The 24347-nt window shown below is 38.5% G+C and overlaps 1 protein-coding gene across 3 annotated transcripts in view; it reads left to right on the forward strand.

The window, feature by feature from the left end:
* The window catches only part of LOC122790299 (cadherin-24-like), a 2600514-nt gene that overhangs the window by 1464396 nt on the left and 1111771 nt on the right, over nucleotides 1-24347 (forward strand). Inside the window, exon 1 of one of the 3 annotated variants that reach the window (XM_044057805.1) lies at nucleotides 4850-5018. The exons of the other annotated variants lie outside the window; for them this stretch is intronic. The gene's annotated coding sequence lies outside the window, so the exon portion shown is untranslated. Of the gene's footprint in view, nucleotides 1-4849; nucleotides 5019-24347 lie in introns of those variants that run through there. 3 annotated transcript variants of the gene reach the window in all.

The following is a 24347-nucleotide window of genomic DNA, read 5'->3' on the forward strand; positions in this document are numbered from 1 at the left end:
TACCACATTCTAACAGATGTCAGAAAATCTGCATATCTGACTCCATACTGGTCTCCATACCATGTAAGTTCTATCATACAGATTAGGCCATGGTCTCTGAATCTTGTCAAACATTTTGTGAGAACTGATTATAATTTATCCATGATGGTTTGGTAAAAATTTGCTTAGAACCTGAGACCCCCATCAAGGCTAGAGGATTTTTTTAATGTCACATCTCAAGCCTTACACTTTTGATGATTGGATAAGATTTTGGATACACCTGACTGTTATCTGGGAAACATGGTTTGTAAAATATAGTTTAGAAATCTTTAGTATTGGTATTTGATTGATTAACTTCATACTTGAATTTTTGTAAAATCATTAGTAAAGTATCTGACTGTCATGAAAAATATTCCCATCAGTATTCAGTGAATGCACTTCCATACAGAGTACGGGTTGATTTAACTTGTTAACTTCTTCTTCTTTTTTTGGCTTATCCCTGTTAGGGGTCACCACAGCAGATCACCTGTCTGCTCATGATTGGCAGAGGAGTTTTACAGTGTCGAGTTGCCAGCTCAGTGCCCAGTCTTCCACAGAAGGCACACACATGCACACACTCACACCTAGGGCCAATTTAGAGTGTCCAATCCACCTACATCTTTGGGATGTGGGAGGAAACCAGAGCACCCGGAGGAAACCCACGCAACCACAGGGTGGACATGCAGACTCCGCACAGAAGTCACCCAAGCCGAGGATCAAACCGGAGATCCTCTTGCTGTGAGGTGGCAATGCTAACCGCTGCACCACCACATGTTAACTAACTAGGTTAAAAGAATATCCTTTCTTGAAGTCTAACTGACTGTTGCCTATAAGGAATTCCATTTGTGTAACAATCCATTTATCTCCAAACCATGACAGTTTTAATAAAATAGAAAAATATAAATTGACATACGGCATTCATACATGCTCCTTTTTATTGTTTGAGCCAATGTGTACTGCGGTGGTGGTGCTGTGGTAGCATTGTCGCCTCACAGTAGGATGTTGTCCTGTTCGATTCTCAGCTAAAGCGTCTTCTGTGTGGAGACATGCGTGAATGGGTGTACCTTCGTTGAAGGTTGTACGTCAGGTCTGGCAACTCGGTACATAAAAATCTGCTGCCAATCATTAGCGAACCAGAGTTCCGCTGTGGCGACCCCTAACCGGGAAAAGCCAAAAGATACAGCATTGTTTGAGCCAATGTCCAGATCACATTCTATTTTAAATTTAGTTATCTAAAAAGATGTTTGCTTACAATTCTACTTTGATTTAAGATAGCATAACACATATCAGCACCACCAATTAACAAAATAAATTTTTTGCCAATTCTAGGATCAAAACAATTACTCTTAAGTTCATTCATTTTAAGCCCTGATAATACATTTATTAAAACAATTTTTAAATTATTTCTTGACAATTGCATTTTCATGAGTCTTTCTACACCATAAAACTTTAAAGAAACCGAACAAATAGTGCCTTCCAAACACCATAAAAACTGCTGAAGGATGTATTTTGACATGCTAGGTAAGTCCTTTTTCTTTCTTTTTTCTCTGATTTCCTATAATGTTAGGGATGGACATAAATTGTTTCTGGGATCTGGAAGTTTATTACATAAAAAACATGACAGCTGCATTGCAGGATAGGATAGTTTTGCAGCAGTCAGCATTGCTCACTCACACTGCTTTGGTTTGCAGTTTGCCCCTTAGCTGGAGTATCTTCTGCATGTACTCTGCACATCTTCCTTGTATTTCTGTGGACTGCTAATCTCCTTCCACACTCCTAAGACTTGTATGCGAACTGGCAGTCATGTCTATTGCTTGTAAGTGTGTCTGACATGCATCAGTGATTATGTTTAGGTGTCCTATCATTTGATCACTCCCCACCCAGGATTAGTTTCTCTACCTTGCAGCTATTGAGTAACAGTAAGGATACAGCTTCTCCTTGTCCTTCAGTTGAATTAAACAGGTAATCTAAGAATGAATGAATGAATGAATGCACAACATTCTGTAAAATATCTGATGCATTCTTATGAGCAGGTTATTTGTCTTGGGGGATATATACTATTCCACTTTACAAATTCACTCATATAGCATGCATTTGCCATAAATAACTCAAACAATATGGTCTTTATCTCTTCTGTTCAGCTTTTTTTTGTAAGTTCTCATGTTTTTTGGATGTTTGTTAAGGTAATTCACTCCATGACTGTGGTTCCACTAATGAAATCTTTGGCTTCTGCCCCATTTTGTTTCTGTCTCAGCTCCCCAGACTGCTTTGTTTCCTCATGTCTACATAACAAGTTCTTAAACTCATCCTCCCTTGGATGTCTAGTCACATGTATTTAGATCTTGTCACCCTATCACAGTACAGAGCCTGTTCTTGTCACCCTATCACCATACAGAGCCTGATCTTGTCACCCTGTCCAGTACAGATCCTGGAAATATGTGTTGAGTGAGAGGAGGTGAGCAGTAAATGTCAAAATGCTGTATTCTGCTGAGTGGATTCTAGCAATGGAACCCCTTAGTGCACTCTTATATTTTACTTGCATGGATAGGCCCATGATAGTATACTCCTCTTCCGTTTCAGATTGATCAAATGCATGACTCTTTTTTAATGTAGTGATTCATTCCTTGCCAGCTTTTCACTGCAGCTCGGTGTATGGGTCATGCATATCTGGTCACTGCATCCGGGCAGTGTGCTGTTAGCTCCCTCTCCCTGTACCATCTTACTTGCATGTACTAACCCTAGCCATGGCATTGCTTCTACCTTCAGTCCTATATATTACCTTAACAGCTTATCTGGTTGGTCTTTCATTAATTATTTAATTAGCCAATCAATCTATCTGTCTATTTATTTATTTTTAATTATTAGTTTACCTATAGGAAGAGGAAAGCATTTGTTTTCTTTTTTTCAATTCATTTATTTTCAACTATCGTTTTAAGTGTTGGCATGGAGAAATCAATGTAATGTCCATCAATGTTTCTGAGTGCCAATTAACAATAATACTTTCACATAGGATATACAGATGGGAAGGACAAATTCATTTAAGTTGCTTAGTGAGTTCCATGTCAAAAGTTCAAAAGCATTTTCCACAAAAATCATGTTAATGAAGTAATGTGATTGGTGTAATTTTTAAAACTCATTTTCTTTCTGGATGAGCAAGCTACTGTACTCATTTTGAAAGGTTGGGTGCCACCTTCATCTTCAAGGTAACTGCACCTCAGGGAGAGTACAAACTCAAACCAAGCCAGCTTCATATGGACAAAACATTTTTCCCCATGCGTACATTTTCAGACACTTGGCTGTCACGCAAGTTTTTCAAAACTAGTTTGCACAAGTTCACAGGGACTTTTTTCTTTTTCATTGCCTGGTTTTGTGTCCCTGTACTCCAGGTAATAGTTAATTTCATTTACTTGTTTTTTTTTTTTTTATAATATAATGCAATATTCTACATGCCAAACAAAATTGTTCTCCTGTGCCTATGCTCATGGCCGGCCTTAGCCATAGGCCAACTAGGCGGCTGCCTAGGGTGCCGGTCTAGCAGGGGCACTTTTCCAGTATTTATTTGGTGTAGGTAGACCAGGATGGGGGCGCCGTGGAGCCCTTTTGCCTAGGGCACCAGTTGACCTAGGGCCGCTCCTGCCTATGCTCTGTATTTCATGTCTGCTTGTTTTCCATAATGTGATATATTATTTTTTAATGAATTGTTGTTGCAGTAGTTCTGCTCTTGGCACTGAACTCTTATCCATGGTATGTATACCCGAGGTTAGTCCTGGGTATGATGCGTCTCACTTGCAGGTCTCAGGATACACATGTAACAACAATAAACTACATAGATAATACTTTTTAACCAGCACAATCTGTACGGCCCAACCTACAAAATTCATGAAAACTAAATTGTAAATATCATTGGTTTTGTAAATTATTTTTAAAATCCATTAGACTGTCTCATGTAACCCCAGAAACATTTGGATGACTTACATTGAAAATACTTGCACAAAAACATCTATATTAGATATCTTCATATGTGCTGATTACTTCTTATATCCAAGGCGTGAACCTTGAACATGCATCTCAACACCTTGATTTTTTACATCAGATTCAGCCTTGCTCCTCCCAGATTTGATTATTTTCTTTATAAAGTTAGACCTGTTTAAGTGTGCATACCTTAGTAAATAACTGATCTAAGCGCAAAGGATTATTCATTATACCTAACCATGTGAGCTTTAATAACTGGCAACCTTCTGTTCTGACAAATAATGAATCAGTGCTCTCTGTGACACTCTGATATTATTTTTGGGGAAAAAAACTGCTATGATTTTAATGCTAAGGTGTTAAGAGGTATGCTGAAAACCTTCATACCAGGGGTAAAAATCACTTTTATGAATTCTAGCATGTATGCCTTTCAGAAGAACATTGCCTTTTGTAAATGTAGATACCCTGGACACCAGCAATGAAAGGAAATTAATGCAAAGTAATCTAGGGGAATTGCCTGATGAATGGTGATAATTTATTTTCCTTGACAACATTCTTTGTACATTGTGCAGTTAATAAGCTTGTCTCTACTTTAAAAGAAAGCCTTAATCTAAGTTTCTTAAATATTCACTGTATCTTTGTTTCAAATAATAGGTGCAACAGTCAGCTCATTAGTCACCTAATTAATTCACGAGACAGGCTTCCAGCACCTGAGGCAGATCTGTGGTGTCAGAATTTCTATAAGCAGGCACAGAGAATGAGTTAAGGCTTACTAACTACACCAAAGGGCTCTGCATTCCTTGGTTGCTATGCTTAAAGTTCAGGAACACCCTCACTTTTGAGGGCTGTGCGTACTAATTTCTGCACTGCCCACTTAGTTTCTCAGATGAGTCTTAGAGAAGCAGTTACCAAGCTTTATCTACTTCATACCGAGACTGAGAGCTGGAATTCTTACACCTTTCATCCAAAGTCGAGAAATCTAATCTTAAATCTTGAGTGCTGAGATACTGAGAGACTTATTGTATGGAAAGGTATGTACATGGATGCATTTTTTCTGATCAGTGCATGCAGAAAGAAGTAGCGCAAGGGTATTTCAAAGTTATTCATCTTGAAGGTATAAAGCAATTAAAGTATTAATTAGCCATATGTAAACATTTTGGCTTTCATTGCTCATTACATGCATATGTAGTATATTTTATGTGGCATCTTACCTGTATGGGATGAGAGGTGTTTTTTTTTTTATTTGATTTCTTTTCATTTTGATGTATTGATTTATGCATGCATGTATGTATTTATGTATGTATGTATTTATGTATGTATAATTTATTAACTATGCTAGCTATTGTTGGGAATAGCCCATTTACACAGAGGACAAGAAGAAAAAAATTCCACATAATAGTTATTTACAGAAGGGAGACAATAATGTTTTATATTATGAACACTTAGATATAACTTTGTGTTATTTCAGTGCAGAAGAATATGTGTTTAAATTATTTGTACTTATACTATGTATCAAAACCTTGCCTGCTGAAAGGAAGCGTGCAGAATGTGTTCTAAACTTATTAGGATTTCAGAGGTATGCTCAGGAAGAACATATTTTTAAGTTTATGTTCTAGGATGCATGCATTCTGAAGCAGGAATTTGTTGAACTTTGCTAGGAGGTAAATGGCATCAGAAATATTTGTACAAAGTCATGACAATAAGTATGCAGATAGTGAAACTGTCAAAACCATTTGTCATGTGATCTGTGGCAGAGATATTTTATCTCTTCTCCTGGAGATTTAGGGGAACTGTGCCATATGCTCTAAGATCAGGTGAAATTCTACTCTAATTAATAGGATCGTGCATGGCTGAAGAACTTGTTCCTGAAATGTTGAAAGTCCCTGGTGATGCTGTCTTTCAGTACTGGTTTGTCACTGAAAGCAGACTTCCCTGTAAGATATTCAGTGTTTCTGGAAATAAGCTAGTATTGAACTCATGTCCGACAGCTTTATATAGCACATGTACAGTTGTTCAGCAGTAATGCTGACGAGGCTTGCCAACTTTTTCATGTCTAAATAAGGACAGAAGTATGACTGAGGAAGAAAAAAACAGCTCACTATTACTCTTGGATGAATTAACATTAAAAAGAACAATAGTCTGTGTAACATGCTTCGATTTAATGGGAGTATAGCAGCATTTAATAATGATACAACAAAAATATAAACCAAAAATAGAAATCAGAACAAGCCTTAACGGTACAGAAATCATGCTTGTTGAAATGTAATGAACCCGTTAACAGACTGTCAAATTAGAATATCTCTAAAGAGATAGATTTTTTGAAAAACAATAAAATATTGCTCTGTCTTCTGCCGGTACACAGACATATGCCTCAGGCCATTATACAGATAAGGGTAGCTCTGGAGCTTGGTGACATTTTTTGACTAATACCCATGAAATGATACAATGTACTAAACAGGATAGGTACATGAAACAAGCATTCTGGACAACTGACACTTCTTCAGTCTCTTATTTCTCTAGAGGAAATAAAATGTTAAAACTGGAGGCATCAGTTCTGTAAAACGCAAAAAGAGAGACAAGTGAGGCTTGCTTGTTAGTTGAGAAAATCTATCCTGCAGTGTGTGAGAAGCAGTAATAGAATCTGTAACAGCCACATATCCAGGTGATACGCTTACAGCCAACAGGAAGCTATTTTCCAAAAGAAAAAAGCCGAATTTTCATCCCAGGGCCCTTGTCATATCCCTGTATAAAACGATGAACTGTCATTTCTGTGTTGAACTCAGAATTGTTCACCTTAATGACTCAAAGCTGTTCACCTGATTGGCATGAAACTGTACAGTACTGCATCAGAGGATAAAAGATCTCAACATGTGGCAAGTTTTATCCTGGCTGGATGTACTTATGTGTCAAATAAATGTAAGATTTACTATTAGTGCGTGCACTCTGCTTCATCAGTCACCATATTTCTCCGAAATGGAGTAGGAGTTTGCTCAGAGATTTCCATGGCTCTGAAAAATGAGCATCACAGATGTGTTTTGATGTTGAGTAAAGAAATATGAATGCATTAAAAAACATTCAAAATGTTTGACTATTTTAAATGAAAATTAAGATACAAGATTCAGTAAAGAATTTTAAACATCATCATTACAATCTTAGTTTACAAATACAAAATCTGCATTTGCGCTGCTACTATTTTATACTTGGATATAGAAATACGTAATCACAGCTTTTTTAAAAGGTCATTGGTGACTTTTAGATGTGAGCCTTTACTGATTACAATATTAGATACTCAATAATGATGACACTTTTTTCTAGAAGTATGCTTATTTAGGGCTAGAAGCCTTTGATTAACAATCTAGAGAGACTTTTATTGTGTAAGAAAAGCACTCATCTGACAGATGATTATCTTTGAAATCACATCAGCATGCGAGTAGAGAGAGTCAATGCTGTGAAAAGGAAATCATGAACAGTGCATTCTGAATGACCAGTGAACCATCTGTGGATATTAGTTTTAACTTATAGGATAAAAAAGTTCTGTTTCACAGAATTAAAGATATAGGTGTACACTGTTTTAGCTATAAGAAAACCAATCACCCATTGCAAACAGAGTTATTAGCTGTATTCACTAGTTATTAGCTGTATTCATTAAAGCAGGCCTTCAGCTATGTTCCCCAAAAGTTATCTTCAATTAAATAATTTATAAAACAAGTGAAATGAAACCAAAAGTACTTTCCTAAATATTATACTGCCCATGAAACTATGTATATATTAACAATAGTAGACCTTTTTCTTTTTTTTTCTTTTACGACAACTACTACTGATTTCATTAGCAGTTAATGTCTTCTCTTTAAATTTTATTTTAGTAAATCAGGAAATTCTGCAAGCAGTATAGTCTGACTTGTTTAAATATCCTTTGGGAAACAACTCTTCTCACTTATACTAAAGTAAAGCAAATCATTCTGGATATCATTAAAAAATACTTGCTGCACTCCTAGAAAAAATATTTTTCTTTCATCTGCAGGTCACCATAGTAGTAAGGAAAGCATTCAGTGTTGTTTACTTGACCTGAAAGTAAGGGTTAGTATCCAGTCAGTCTTGGGGGGGGGGGTTACTTTTCCTCTTATACATCACTGGATTGCCAGTCATTGATTACCATATCCTTATTTTTGATTTCTTAACAAAATACTTTGTTCAGCAAAAGGCTACAAAGTTTCCTGAGCAAAATAAATGATGGACTTGCACATGTTCAACACCAGAAGTATACCCCTCACTGGTGAGATCAGATCACAAACTAATCTCGCTGGAGGTCCTCATCCCACCCCCACCTGAAATAAAAAAGACCACAGTAAAGAACTTCTCGAAAGCCGACTTCACACTTCTAAAGACTAGTGTGGTCTCCTTTAAGGCCCCCGAGCAGGCGGAAAACAGTACACAAGCCGCTGAATCACTTACAATTGCCTTCTACCAGCACCTGCAGGACTGCATGGATAAGGTAATCCCAAACAAAGCAAAGACTCTTTGTACCAAAGGCAAGCGTCCAGTCTGGTGGACCCCAGCCATAAACAAACTCTACAACAAAAGGAGGAAGCTACTACAAGATAGAGCAAAATCCTTAAAAGGTAAGACACCCTTGATCACTATAAGTAAAAAACTAAGAGCTCTCATAAAATCATCCAAAGCAAATTTTGAGAGAAATATAGCTTAAGACTCAAAAGACAATCATAAGGCCTTCTTTAACTATGTTAGAAACCTGGGAGGAAACTCCCAGATATGCTCAGAACTAGTTCAAAATGATGTGAAGATTACTGATCCTACGGACATTGCCAACATACTGGCTGACAGGTTCAGTGCAAACTTCTCCCCCCCCCAAAAGGAGAGATAACTATACCAAACGAATGCAGCCATCCAAACATCTCCAACGCTCAAGTTAGAACTGCTCACTCCAAAGCAAAAAACACAGCATCCATGGGACCTGATGGTGTCCCCGGCTGTGTGCTCCACGAACTCAATGAGGAATTAAACCCACAGCTAGGACAGCTGTTTAATCAAAGTCTTACCTCTGGATACGTACCCAGGAGTGGCGCACTGCAACTGTGGTCCCACTTCACAAAGGCGGTGCCTCCACCGACCCTGGAAATTACCGCCCATTAGCTTGACAAGCCTTATCTGCAAAGCCATGGAGAGGATCATAATGGACCTCATAAATAAAGACATAGGGAATTTGCAGACTTTGGATCCAACCCAGTTTGGCTTTGTCAAAGGCAGATCATGCCTTTTAAACTTGGTTGACTTTTTCAAACAGTCACCAAAGCCATTGATGAGGGAAAGGCAGTCCATACAGCCTACCTCGATCTGGCGAAGGCCTTGATACAATACCCCACTCGGGTATCATTGAAAAACTCATCAGCTTAAATATTAACCCATACATCACAAGATGGGTTGCAAACTGGCTGAGTGACAGAACCCACAGGGTCAGAGTTGCTGGCGCCATGTCAGACTCAAAGCCTGTCACAAGTGGTGTCCCACAGGGCTCAGTCCTGGGCCCACTCTTGTTTGGCATCTACTTCTCCAGTACAAGCAAACACAGGAGGGTTATGGCTGACAAAGTTTGCAGATGACTGCAAACTGGGCGCCATAGTAGAAAATACATCTGACACAGATATCCTTCAGAAGGGTCTCACAGAAACGGATAACTGATGCCAGAGCCATGGCCTAAAGTTAAATGCCAAAAAATGCATAGTCATACCCTTCGGGAAAAACAAGGTTACCCCTAGCTACCAAATAGGTGGCAATCCACTGAGCACAGAAGAAGTTATCAGGGACCTGGGGACCCAGGTTGATAGTAGTCTGTCATTCGACACCCATGTAGCTAAAGTAGTTAGGAAGACCTTCTACATTGCCCACTTTATCATGAAGGGATTCTCATCTAGATCAAGGGAGGTCATTGTCTCCCTCTACTCATCACTCATCAGACCAATGATTGAGTACAATGCCCCATTCGGAATGTATCTGACCTGACACTTGCAGCAGCTGGAGAGGCCACAAAAGTTCCTCACCAAAAGGATAAAGGGTCTCAAAAATCTGTCCTATGCTGCCCGACTGAAAGAACTCCAGCTCTATTCAGTCGCACGCTTGCTCAGAGGTGACCTTTGCCTAACATACAAGGCCATGTCAAACCCAGATTTGATGAATATGCTTCACCTCAAAAATCTAGATCCATCAGAGCCACAAGGGCGGAGACTTAAACCTCAACACGGCTATTAATAGGACGTGCTGGAGGGATAGATTCATCACCCAAAGACTCCCTATGCTGTGGAACAAAATCCCGGTATATGTGAGGCAGAGCACCTTGCTGGCCTTGTTCAAGAGAAATCTTGACCAATGGATGGGAGATCGCAGATATACCCCAGGGATTACCTCAGTGTCACTGCTCGACAGAGGCACAGCAAAATAATGGGTATAGTTCCCCATACTAAAGGGGTGGCGTAAGCCACAAAACAATGGGCTAGGCTTGTAAATGCCCTCGGGCAGATAGCCTAGTATGAACCTATGAACCTATATTTACGCATAGAAATTAACAGCTCCTGAGCAAAATAAATGATGGACTTGGACATAGTTACGCATAGAAATTAACAGCTCCTGAGCAAAATAAATGATGGACTTGGACATACTTAGGCATAGAAATTAACAGCTCCTGAGCAAAATAAATGATGGACTTGGACATATTTAGGCATAGAAATTAGCAGTGCTTCATTATTCTTGGTCTCATAGGTTTATAGGTACTTACTAGGCTGTTGATCTGTGTGGATCTTAAGAAGCTTACCCTTACATTACATGGTAGTATTTTGGTCCTTATGTTCACTGTATAAGTAACCTAGAGGCAGGCAGTACAAGGATATTTTGGGGCATTAACTTCTTTCTCCTATCCATGAGGGGCATGGCTGCTAACTTGTAATGAATCTTTGCTTCCCCATCCATTCATCCAAATTATTTTTCATTAGGGTAAAAGAAGTACTTCGCTTTATGCGAAGTGTAAGGAGGTTCCTATTTATATTTCAAAAGATGACTAGATCCCTTGAGTGGGCATTCACACTACCATTGGACTTGTGAGCGTGTAAGAGATCAGAAAGAATAGAGTTCTTTTGAGGATCAAAACACAAAGCAGAGGTTGCCTCTTTAGCAACCTGTATGATATAGAGAAACGTCACAAAAGGTTAAGATAGTCTTCATGGGTTTTATGATTGAGTCCATTGATTTTTTTTAGTGAGAAATGTGCTATGGTCTTTCCAGTTGTTTGGGCATGTACATAAAGAAAGAGGCATTATATTCAATGACCAGCCTAATGAGAACTAAGTACTATGGAATGAATAGATCTTTGGACCTGGATGCCATACCTTTAGATATAAGCTGTGCAATGAAAAATGACTTCTTTATAATAGTGTATAGAAGGTGATCAAAGGGTAGCTGACTGCATAGATAGGTTCCAAGATCCCTGACTACAGGATCAGCTTTCAGGAGGGTGTTGCCAACGTGATGGTTACAATGGAAGTCATTCTTGATTAAGGATATTATTATATATTTTTTGGCCTTTAGTTTTAGTCCATGATTTTAACACCAGCTACATGTTTAGGAATGGCCTTCTTGGAGAACCATAGTGTCTTCTGCAGGGATAATGATGCACCAAGTTTACAATAATTGCCAAACTTAGTCAGACATAAATCCTTAACATTTGCTTTGATGTCTGAGAAGTAAATGATAACGGGGAGTGGCCCAAGGACTGAACCCCAAGGTACACAGCTACTGACTGCTCCTTTGGAGGATGTAGATCCTCCCATCTTAATTTTCTGGATTCTGTTTGTGAGCCATTTAGCTATCCAATGAGTTATATAGGGATTTATATTTAATTGGAAGAGACTGTCTATGGCACCTGAATGTGGGATGGTGCTGAATGCATTCATTGTTTACTTTTTGGTGTTTTGTGGTTTACTTTTTTTTAACTTTGGTAGCCAAACATAGACCTGTTCTTGGTCTCATGGGGAATAGTGTACCCTACTTAGATGTGTTATTTGATTGACAAATGAGTTTTTTTTCCAGTAGATTTTTTAGGAAACCTTGTTTCTCTAACAACAATTTACACTATGTGAGCACCCACCCTACTTACATAAAAAAGAATATCCCAGGGACCAAATGATTAATGAAAAAGACTATTCACAGGAGCCAAATGGTTAGGCTTCCAGACTTACCACTGATTATAATATATTTTTAAAAAAGAAATTAATGAGATCCTTGGCAAGTTTTGTTGTAGGGGTTATGATCTTTATTTGTTGGAAAAAGTGCTGAATAAATTAAATGCAAGAAGGATAGCTTTATTCCTATTCAGGTGGGAGGTATACCTAAGGGTAGTGAAGTTAGTAGTAACACTAAATGCAAATGACAGTAGATGACAGTAATATTAGAAATATTAAAATGTTAAAAGAACATATTATTGATCACAATTCTGAAATTAGGAGACATTGTGACAAGAATGCACTATATAAACACATTAGTACTTGTGGTGATACACACACTTTTAAGTTTAGAGTGATTGATGTATTATGTTCAAATGCAAGGGGTGGTGATATTAATAATAACCTTGAGTTAAAAGAATTTGAATGGATCTTGAGACTAGCTGCTGACTCTTATCCTGGTTTAAATAGTACAGTCAGCTTGAAACCTGTGCTAGTGAAGCTACGTAATAATATTATAAAATAGGTAAAAGTTCTTTTATTTTTGCTTATTTGTGCATTTTGATTTATCTATATGACATATATTTGCCTTTTAAAATCTGTGTTTGTATTTTATATTAGAAATATTATTAGCCATAATTGGAATATTTTTATGGGAACCCTGAAGTATTTAAGGCTGTTGATCCTTCTCCAAAATTTGTTTGTAAAAATCTAGGTCTAGTAAGCAATTTTTTGAAAATAAGAACACCAGGAAGCCTTTGCTATACACTAAAAAAAGTAATGGCATGTTTAAGTGTGTTTTTTGCAGTGCCTGTAACTTCATTTTGGAAAGTCCTGTTAATCATTTTAGAACATATGGAACAAAGCATTAAAATCAATACACGTTATGATTGTAATTCCACTAATTTAATTCACATTGTGATCTGTTCTTACTGTGATTCTTTTTACAATGGCATGACTACAAGAAAATTATCCAAAAGAATCAAGGAACATTTATATGCCATTTAAGTTAAGGATGGCAATAATGCCTTCTTTAAGCAAACTTTAACTTGTGACGCCTTTAAAAAGTTTTATTTATCTGTTCTGGAGTATATGCCTGTGGATTATAGAGAGGGTTGATTTTTAGAAACAGCTGCTAAAAAGTAACTCTGTGGCAGTTAAGAATGCAGGCTGACAAGTTTTCTAGTGATGTAGGATGGCATAATGGTTACGGTGTTTACCTTATAGACACAAGGTGCAGGGTTTGATTCTCACATGGGGTAATTGGATAGGCTTGAAATGGCTCACAAGGGCAGTTAGCCTAGTTCTAACCTATTAACCTAAATCTAACCTATGAACCTAATAATTGAAATGGTCTTTGTGTATTATACAGTGGTAGCTATGTTACTTTTGATTTATTCTGATGTTACAGATGAAAGCGATTAATAAATTCATTGAATGGTTATCGCTGTATTCTTTGTTCTCCTAGCCAGTGGATGATTTTGTTGTTTTACCACTGACTGCTGAATGTTTCACTTCAATCCAGTGCCATCCTACTACAGATAACTACTGTAGACTGATATTTTGCACTTTTCTTCTTTATTTAAGCATGCTGCTGCTATACTGCCAAATTATTTATTGTAGTTCAGCATGTTATCATTGTAAAGTACCACTGTATTTTACTGATTGCAACTGCTAGTTTTCTGCACTGTAGCAATGTTCTTCAGAGAAGTGTTTGCTGGTTAATTTGTTGCTTATTTTGTAGTTTCTCCACTGTGATTTTATATTATGTAGTATATATTATGCAGTTAAATACCATGTAACTTTAAAGTAAACCTAGATATTTGTCAAACTCACTGTATTGCTAAATTAACTACTTGCATGCTCGGGATATACTCCCTGGGGTGAGCACGTTATTACAAATGCCAGCTACCTCTTTCGGCCCTGTTGTTCCCTCTAATCTTACCTAATCCAGACTCCCATGTAACTGTTATTCTTAAAGCCCCTTGGCATAACTACACTGAATTTCTCTTGCCCCGTCTCTAAAGCTCCCTGTTTAAATAGTCCCAACCCACTTAGACCTTTACTTTCTCCTCACACACACACAGTCTGTTTTTACACTCTTCCCCTGCAGTTTTGGTTCAATGTACTGATTGTTTTTTTTTTGTTATGTCTGCTGTCCTCCATTCCAGGTGTAGCACCACTCCGTTCGCCCTTGCTATGCTTGGGCTCACTTCGCTCACATCCCACCCCCATTCCCACCCACCCCCATACCATTTCCTTTATACCTAGCCATCTCATCTAACCACCTCTGAAACCCCATCCCTTCCTGTCTTCCTACCATATTCCTAAACCTTTCTTCTCCCCTACTGTCTGCATCACAAACTACCCTCCCCAAGCCACTCCTACTATCTATGAATTATCTTAACTCCTCACTCCTACACATAATTACTTTTTCCTCCTACTCGATTTCCATATCAAACAACAACTCTTCATTATTTTTATCTCCACCCACCTACTACTCCAACATAATTTTTTTTTCTAATTAACCATGAATATCTCAATCATCTCAATTCTACTCTTACCTCCACTATTTCTCCTTCACACTCTCACATCAGTTACCACACATTTACCTCCATTCCATAATTCTAACTATCCTCACACCAATAGCTTCCCCTCTCCCAAGCTGTCAGTAGCTATCTCCCCATCCATCCTTCCTACGAATACCCAATGTCCTAAAATAAAAATTCCTCCATCCCACTCCAGAACTCCTAGAAATAAGACAAAATATCATATATACTACCCACTTAAATTTGACTCCCACTACCACCCAAAAATCCTGCTTCTATCAGGAGACATACATCCTAACCCAGGATCTACCCCAACCCATACTACCAGTAACAATACCTCCCCAAACCCAGGCCACCCATCCACTCCAAACAAATATATGTCCTTTTACTCAATCAACACCCGCAGTGTTCTAAACAAAGTCAGCCAACTTCATGCATGGATATCTCACCACACTCCAGATATCATTTCCCTAACAGAAACTTGGCTAAAACCCCAAAACCAAGACAAAGACATTCTCCCCCCTGAATATAATATTCTCAGCTTTGATTACCAAAACAAGGTGGTGGTGTTGCCATTATCTACTCACACAACCTCACACTCTCAAGTCCCATGCAATCAATCCCACTATTTCCACCTACTGAATTACTGACAGCTAACCTTAAACTCAATGACTACATACACCACCATCACAGTAGCAGCCATCTACATTCCACCAGGAAATAACATTTCTCTGTTGGAAACCATTCTCTCATATTTTTCTCATCACATTCCCAATGAAACCATCCTTCTTGCAGATGTAAATATTAACTGGTTGACTCTCAGTAATCCTAACTCTCCACATCACATCACCCTATATGGCTTTAAACAACAAATCACCCAACCAACCCATACTAATAACTCACACACACCCTGTACTCTTCTAGACTGGATTCTATTCTCCAATCCATCCAAATACTATAACACAGAAACACTACCAAACACACTGAGTGATCACTCCCCAATAAAGTTGCTCAGATATGCTCCACATTTCCCTGAACCACATAGATTTATTACCTGACACAAACTAGCTACCTTCAACCCAGAAACTTTTAAAACCCTCCTCACTAGAGTTTACTGGAATTTCCTCACCCTACTCCCACTTGATGAAGCAGTCCAAACTTTCAACTCTACTTTTCTTAGTACCCTAAATTCACTAGCTCCTCCCCGCAAAGTACGCATAAAATCTAACATATCTCCGTGGCTTTCCAAAACTACTTGTACCCTAATGAAAGCAAGAGACAGGGCCTGGATGAAATGGAAACAGACAAAGCTCCCTGCAAACCAGCAAGGATACAATGAACTCAGAAATTAGACAAAAAAACTCATTAATAAAGACAAAAAAAACTTATATTTCAATCCTCCAATAGCATTAAAATCAGATAAAAAAAAATCTGGAATGCTATAATTCAAATTCTACACCCAGGTAATCCAAGCTCACCCAATCCCTTTCCAGACAAAACTTCTGACAACACAGCCAATACCTTTAACACCTACTTTATTGAATCCATAGCCAAACTTCTCAACCCTAAGCCTTACTCCTCTAATTCTAACTTCCCAAACTCCTCAGATCCTGCTGTATCTACTAACTCTGCCCCTACCTTTTCCCTCAAACCAGTATCTGCCAGCTATATCAAATCTCTACTCTCCAAACTTAAACCATGCTCAATATCAGCTAATAGCATCCTCTCATATTTCCTTCAAATAGCAGCTGACTCTCTTACTCTCCCTGTCTTTATCCTAATCAATCGCTCCATCTCTGAATCAAAAGTCCCTTCTATATGGAAACAATTCTACACACTACCTATTCACATAGGTGGTAACTCCTCAGAAATCACGAATTTAAGACCTATCGCTATCCTCTCTCTAAAGTTCTGGATAAATGTGTTCACAAACAAGTCATGGAATACCTTATACAGAATAATCTCTTCACACCCACTCAGCATGGTTTCTGACCTAAACATAGCACTACCACAGCCCTATTATCCTTCCTTAACACAATTTCACTAGCCAGAGACAACCATAAACTCATTTCTTGCTTATTCTTAGACCTCTCAAAGGATTTTGACATTGTCTCCCGCTCTCTTCTACTGGAAAAACGGACTAACCTTAATTTCTCCTCTGATACTGCTGCATGATTCTCCAGCTACCTCACTGATGGCACTTTGCCCTATCCCTTCCTCTCCCAGTCGGAATGGGTGTTCCCCAAGGATCTATTCTAGAGCTACTACTTTTCAATATCTTTACAAATCTACTCCATATTTCTTGTCCTCAGTCTTCCCTAGTTCAATATGCTGATGACTCTGCAGTCATCACCATTGCCAGCTCTCCCTCTGAGCTCTTATCTGCTACCCAGCAATCCTTCAACTCATTTGAAACCTGGCTCACCAATAACCTGCTCATCCTCAACCCAAAAAAAAAAAGCTGTTACTCTTTCTCCCTAAAATGTTAACCATATTAAACCCTCCTTCAACATACTATCACTTAATACCATCATTGAAGTGGAATCCAGTACAAAGCTCCTTGGCGTCATTATTAACAATCAACTTCAATTTGACCTACATATAAATAACTGCATCAGAAAAACCTATCAGAAATTAGGACTCCTGTACAGAAACAAGAAGTTCCTGACCACAGACGCCAGGCTCACTCTCTCCCACACTTACCTCCTATCTAGTCTAATGTATAGCTCCCAAATTCTCACAAATCTCAGCTCCTCTCTACTATCAAAACTAGAGTCTAACTATAATAAAATAGCTAGGTCTGCCACCCAACAACCTTACAAATCCCATCACTGTCTCTCTTGTTGTTGTTGTGTCCTTTGGCTTTTCCCGGTTAGGGGTCGCCACAGCGGAACTCCAGTCCGCTAATGATTAGCAGTAGATTTTTATGTGCCGGGTTGCCAGCTCTGATGCACAACCTTCAATGAAGGTACGCCCATTCACGTATGTCTCCACACAGAAGACGCTCTAGCTGAGAATTGAACAGGACAACGTCTTACTGTGAGGCGAAACTGGCTCGAGCTACCCCATCTAGTTCTCCTCTCTCATCTCCAGATCATCCACTCTATCTTATTCCAGCCCTCCTTCTGCCCAGTCCTATCCTCCCTCATCTCCCACTATTCTCCTACTAGACCCCTAAGGAGCTCTACCCAAGACCTACTAAATATCAGTAAACCCAAGACCAAATTCGGATGCAGCATATATAGCTTCCATCTTTCTATTGTTTGGAATAAACTCCCTCTTGAAGTCAGGACTCTCACTCATCCTAAACAGTTTAAGGCTGCCATCAAAGAATATTTTAAATGTCATTGGACCTGCCACTGTACTTACCCCCCTTGAACTGCTCCCCCTTACCTAAGAAAGCCCACCTCCTGCTCTCCTCTTTCCCTCCCACAATTCACACTGTCCACCTGTCCTAATAGGATCCTTAAACTGTTTTCTTAACCTACCCCCCAATGCCTTTGTGAAAATCATTCAATGGTCCATGTTAATCCTTAACTACAATCTGTAAAATTGATCTCTAATGCATCATGTAATTTCATAATTAATTTACATCTCATTCTTATTGAACTCACTTCTAAATGTTTTCCTTGATGCATTGTATGAATTATGTCCTGTCTTTTTAATTAACTGTTTAGTTATCTGATAACTGTCTAATATATGGAGCTTTTCTCCCCAGGCCTCCACTAAGGGCTCATCAACTCAGTTGGACATACCCGGTCAACAAATGTAAAATAAATAAATAAATTAATTAAGAAGGGTTAGGTCTGCACTGCAGTGGCAGCGATACGTAGCCTGATGCGTTATGAGCTAGGGAATCACAGACAAAAGCTTCAAGTGTGTTTTGATGATTGGCCGGATGGCTATTATTGTCTGTTTGGTCAGTTTCTCTACCTGTATAAAGTCATCATCATTGACTACTGAGTACTTTGCTTCAGTCTAGTGCCATCTTAGCACAGATAAGTACTACACACTGATGTTAGCAGTTTTCTTAAACCTGCTGTTATATTGCTGAATTATTTATTGTAGTTCTGGATGTATTGATCTTAACTGCTCTTTTTCTGCATTGTAGCCATTTTTTTCAAGGAAGTGTTTGCTTTTTAATTTGTTGCTTGTTCTGTAGTTTCTGCACTTTGAGCTCACTATTGTCTGAGTTTACATTAAGAAATTTTAGGCCTGCACTCTAGTGGTAGTACACATTAGACTGGTCTGTTCTGGGCTTTGGAATCACGGAGGAAAGTATTACATGTGTTTTTTGAATGAACAGTAGGCTATTTTATTTGCTTAGTTTCTCTTCCCGCATATAGTCATCATGTTTGCTCAACACTGCTTATTATTCAGCAGCAGTCAGTAGTTCTCTGTATAGATGCAGGATTTAGCATTTCAAATTTCCTATAAAATTATCCCTGAGTGTTCCTCAGCACAGTGTTGCTTAACACACACTGGGTTTGCATGAAGGAGAGCATTGCTCTGATCTCCCATACAGTGTTTACACAAACAGGAACATTAAATCCCTTATTATAACTCCCCTCATAACCCAGTGTATATGGATGTACTTCACTTGACCTAAAACTCATTTGACTGACACCCATTTGACCGACACCCAATTAACCTAAATTTCATTTGAATGATAACTAATTTGACTGACTCCCATTTCACTGACAGCTTACAGTGCTGAATTTCAGCATACTAAATCTTAAACCATAGACAAGCACACTTAGAATACCAATAACTACCCTTTCCAGACTTAAAAACTACTTACTAACCCTCTTAACAGAAACAGGACAATGTACAACCAAACTAGGTTGGGGGCTATGCCCACCACACCGCCCAATGTGGGGGGGCTATGCCCCTCTAATAATATATACTAATTCCAGGATCGCACTACAGTGGGGAAAAGGGCATATACGTTTAACTTGCCTTACATACTCTACATGCTGCCACTAATGCTGGGAATGCACAAAACATTTGCAGAATTACTTTAGATACTTCCCATAAAATGTAAATAGAAAAACCCACATTCAGAAGCACTACAACACTACTTTCTACATGATTATCGGAATTCTAACAGTCAGCTCTATAAGTTACGGTAATTTTTTTTATCACAAACAAGTCACAGATGAAGGAAAATCCACAACAAGTCTATGTCTTACATGTTGCTGAAATGGGAGTCAGTGAAATGAGTCGTCAGTCAAATGAAATTTAGGTCAATTAGGTGTCGGCCAAATGGGTGTCAGTATATATATATATATATATATATATATATATATATATATATATATATGTATGTATGTACCTGAAACCATGAATCTACAGTTTCCTACTGTCTCTGTAGTCATTTTGGTAGAAATGGGCATCTTGAGTCAATGGAGAAATTGTTTCATGTTTACTAGCCACCATCTAATTCTCAAACAATCTGATATAGCATGTAGAGACAAGGCTGTCACATGCAGCCATTACAAATATCAAACAGGTTGTCAGAAATGCACACTACATAACACTTGCCACAAACACTACAGGACAGAAACATAGACCCACATATATGTTAATGCACATAAAAGTAATCTGTGCAAACCAAAACCTTAAAGGCCTTCCAGATGCAGAAATGATAGAAAATACCCTCAATGACCTCAAAAACACAATACCAAAGCAACACCCACCATGACACATTCAGATCAACCAACAGTACCTCTGTTTCTTAGCCCATGAAGCAGACCACCATAAAATCCAACATTTTGGTCACAGGAGAGCCTGTTGTGAGCAGACTGATGTCCCACTCACCAAGCTTAAGCAAGGAGAAGGTTATGGTCACCTGCCTATCAGGAGCCATTATCTGCCAGATTACAGATGCACTCATGTCATTGAACCACAAGTTCCAGTATGACTCAGTTATACTCCACATGGGATTAAACAATTTGAGATGTGCCTCCATGATCTGTATGAAGAGAGATGTGATGGAGCTCTCAGAATACGTGACCAGGCAAGTCTGAGCCTAGAACTGAGCAGCATTCTACGTTCTCTAGGGATGATGCCACAATATGAGCAAAACATAATTGATGTTTAATAATTGGTTTAGTTTTTGGCATCATCCAAAGGGGGTACAATATTTGTCAGTCTGGAACAATATGGTTAACAGACTACTATGTTTTGCCATAGATGTCTGCACCTGCCTCCTCTAGGCAATTGAATACTAGATCAGAGGTGCACTAATGTGCGGGTGGAGGGGTTGGTCTGCCCCAGGTGCAAATAGTAATAAGGGGGCACATCCTTGTCTTTAAAAAGTTTTTCATGTTTTAATGGTGAAAAGCTTAGAAGCTTAGACCAAAACTAGAGCCACGTTGTAATTCCCTGCGTGCATTGACACATGCACCTGTTGCATTCTTCTTTTCCAACGTTTTAAGCTGTGCACCTTTTAGATATTGTGTGTGTGTGTGTGTGTGTGTGTGTGTGTGTGTGTGTGTGTGTGTGTGTGTGTGTATGACAGACAGGTTAGCATACCTTTCAAATTTGGACAAAGCCTAAAATAATATGGGGACAAAAGTCCAAAAATAGGGAGAGGTTTTAAATATTGTTCTTACAAATGTAATGAGTTGCTAGAATAACAGGATTTGTGTTGGCATGCATTTTCTGAACAATATGAAGTCTGAAACTCAAATGTATGCCTTTATTTAGAAATTTCAATTCCCATGATTTACTAGAAAACCATACATTTTATCAGGAACAGACTAAAAATGTCAAGCAAAAATCTTGAGATTCTAAGAAAATCTGGAAAGTTGACAATATGCATATTAGTAAATTTTCACCGGCTCAAACCCTGTACCTTGGTTAAAGGAAACAAGAGCCTTAATCCTCTATACCAACTACCAAACTAGGTAAAAAATGAGTTTTGGTACATTTTTAAGGAAGTGAGTTTCAGAGCGTGTGCAAGGGATTGTAAGCTCCAGTGCATTTTCAAGGAATTGTGAGCTTCAAAGGAAGAGAAGTTTACTGCTGCTCATGCTGTGTCTGTTTTCAGTTTGCATCTGCTTTGTTTAGCAAATGGTCAAAGCATAACAGATAGTATGCTTGCTTTTGATGCAAAGAGCTGTGGGTAGATTGTCGATACTGTGTTGCACTTTATGGGGGGTGGGGGTGCTGCAGTCCTGACTGTGCCCTCCTTTGGAATGGGATGCCTAGTAACTATAAAACTATCAGTTTGCCATCCATTCCCTATGGCAATATTACCAGCTTACCTTTTTTGTAATGTAACACAGGCAATTTGTTCTTCAAGGACAGCAGGCACTGAATTTGCAGATAAAACACTGAAATATAAAGTTGTTTACTAGCAGTAACCTCTTCATTAGTTATAGATCTCTTTAATGTGGAATTATTCAGATCACTTTTACTTCTGTAGGGATTGTGCATATTGACTGATATTGGTGGAGAAAGAATTTTGAGTGGCCTTTTATGGTTGAAATGTTCTGACATAGACAGGTTTGTAATTATTGGGTAATACATTTCGTTTCATTGCTTTCTGGAAAAATGTTCAAAACACCACACATTTAAAACACACTCTAACAAGTGGCGCTGTATTATACAAGGAACATAATTTAATACAATTAGTAAGGTGAATCAAAGAAAATATGCACATATGCATGACTAAAGATGTGTGCAAGGGGCCTAAGGTTTGAAAATAGCCCAAAGATAAACTTTATCTGCCACTACTAGCCAGATCCATTTTCTTTGATTGCGAGTGTCAATAACGTTTCAATAAATGTGAGTTTCAAGGACAGAGACGTTTACTGTTAATGCTAAGTCTGTTTTCACTGTGACACTGTATTGTTCTGTTTAGCAAATGTCTATCAGTGTCTGTGCTATAAAATTGAAATAAAAGTTTTAAATTAAATCCAAATATCTGTAATCATTGTAGAATTAAAGTGAAAATATTATGTATACTGAAATGTTTGAGCAGTGTTTGTGGTAACTGTAGAGAAATAGATAAGTACTGGGACGTGTGTGTGTGTGTGTGTGTGTGTGTGTGTGTGTGTGTGTGTGTGTGTGTGTGTGTGTGTGTGTGTGTGTGTGTGTGTGCATCCATGTGTCCATGCAAGAAAATGTGGTACAGGATTAGAGGAAATCTGGCTGGAACTACAGACAAGACCAGAAAGAACCGCACTTATTTTTAAAATTAACAGCTGCCTTCTAGTTGAACAGTAGTACAATGCAGTAGAGAGTTTTTGCAGTGGAAATTGTGTTTGTTTGTTTGTTTAACTGAACCCAGAAAACTGGATTAATCACAGCAAGTGAATCAGCCAGGGCATTGCTGACTACCAGACTGAAGGTAAGCATTTTTTCTCAATATGAATATAACCAGATTTTCTTTCTTATTTTGGAGAGGGGAGGGGGGATGGTGGCTAGGCTGGTGTGAGAGTGTGTGAGCGTGTGTGTGTGCGTATATATGATTAAATATTTTGAAACTGGATATTTATGTTTTTTATTTACTTTGATGTGGGAGCTATTACCTTGCTGGGCATTGCATTTTCTTCCTTTGGCATGAATTTATTCCTTTTATTATATAACCCTTTGGTCAGTGATTTGCAAAAGAATGTAGGCAGCAACTTGGACTTTGACCATCACACGTCTACTGTAGTAAGGAAACCATTCCACATTGCACAACTTATAAATGTACCTACCTGAAATAAGCACAGGACAAGCTCTAAGAAATCCCACCACCAATAGGTTGCATAATAAAAGGAAGAAATTAATGGCTGAAAGCAGAATGTGCAATGGCTAGCAACTTAATAGCTCCCACATCAAAGTAAATAAAAAACTCAGAGGCCTAATTAAGTCTACCAAAGCCATATTTGAGGTAAATATAGCCTCCCAGGCTAAGGACAACCACAAGGCATTCTTCAGCTGTGTCTAAAACCTCAAAGGAAATGCACAACAATATGCTGAACTAATTGTAAATGGAGCCGCCTATACTGAGCTGGAAGATATAGCAAATCTAGTGATAGATAGTCATCTCCAATTTTACTCTGTTTCCCCTTCCAAACACTTCTGGAGAAATACCCCAACCACAGCTCCCCAAACTATCATTAGGGAACATGGCTTTGATGTGCTCTCCACACATCTCAGGATGCTTCCTTAATATCATGAAAGTTGGCCTATTGGGCCCACAAGAAGCACTTTTCAGTCTTAGTCAATAAACTGATTTTGAAGGGAGGATTAAAACTGTAATCTCCTTGCATAAATGTGGGCCATCCATGAAGCTACTGAATCATAATCACTGTCTAGTCTCATATGTAAGGCCATGGAAAAAATAATCATATACATGAAAAACAATGACACAGGAACCTTCAGTACTGGATCCAACCCAGTTTGGTTTCATCAATGGCAGTTCATTCTTACTTAACCTGGGGATTTTTTCAAGAAGGCCATCAAAACAATGGACAAGAGCAGAATGGAGCATACTGCCATTCTTGACCTGGGCAAAGCACTTGAAACAATACACATTGTAGACATCCTCATGAAACTAGGTATAAACCCCTTTGACAACCAAAGGATA

This window comes from Protopterus annectens, chromosome 16.part0 (genome assembly GCF_019279795.1).
Source record: "Protopterus annectens isolate FY-2018-M chromosome 16.part0, PAN1.0, whole genome shotgun sequence".
In the NCBI taxonomy this organism is placed as follows: Eukaryota; Metazoa; Chordata; order Ceratodontiformes; family Protopteridae; genus Protopterus; species Protopterus annectens.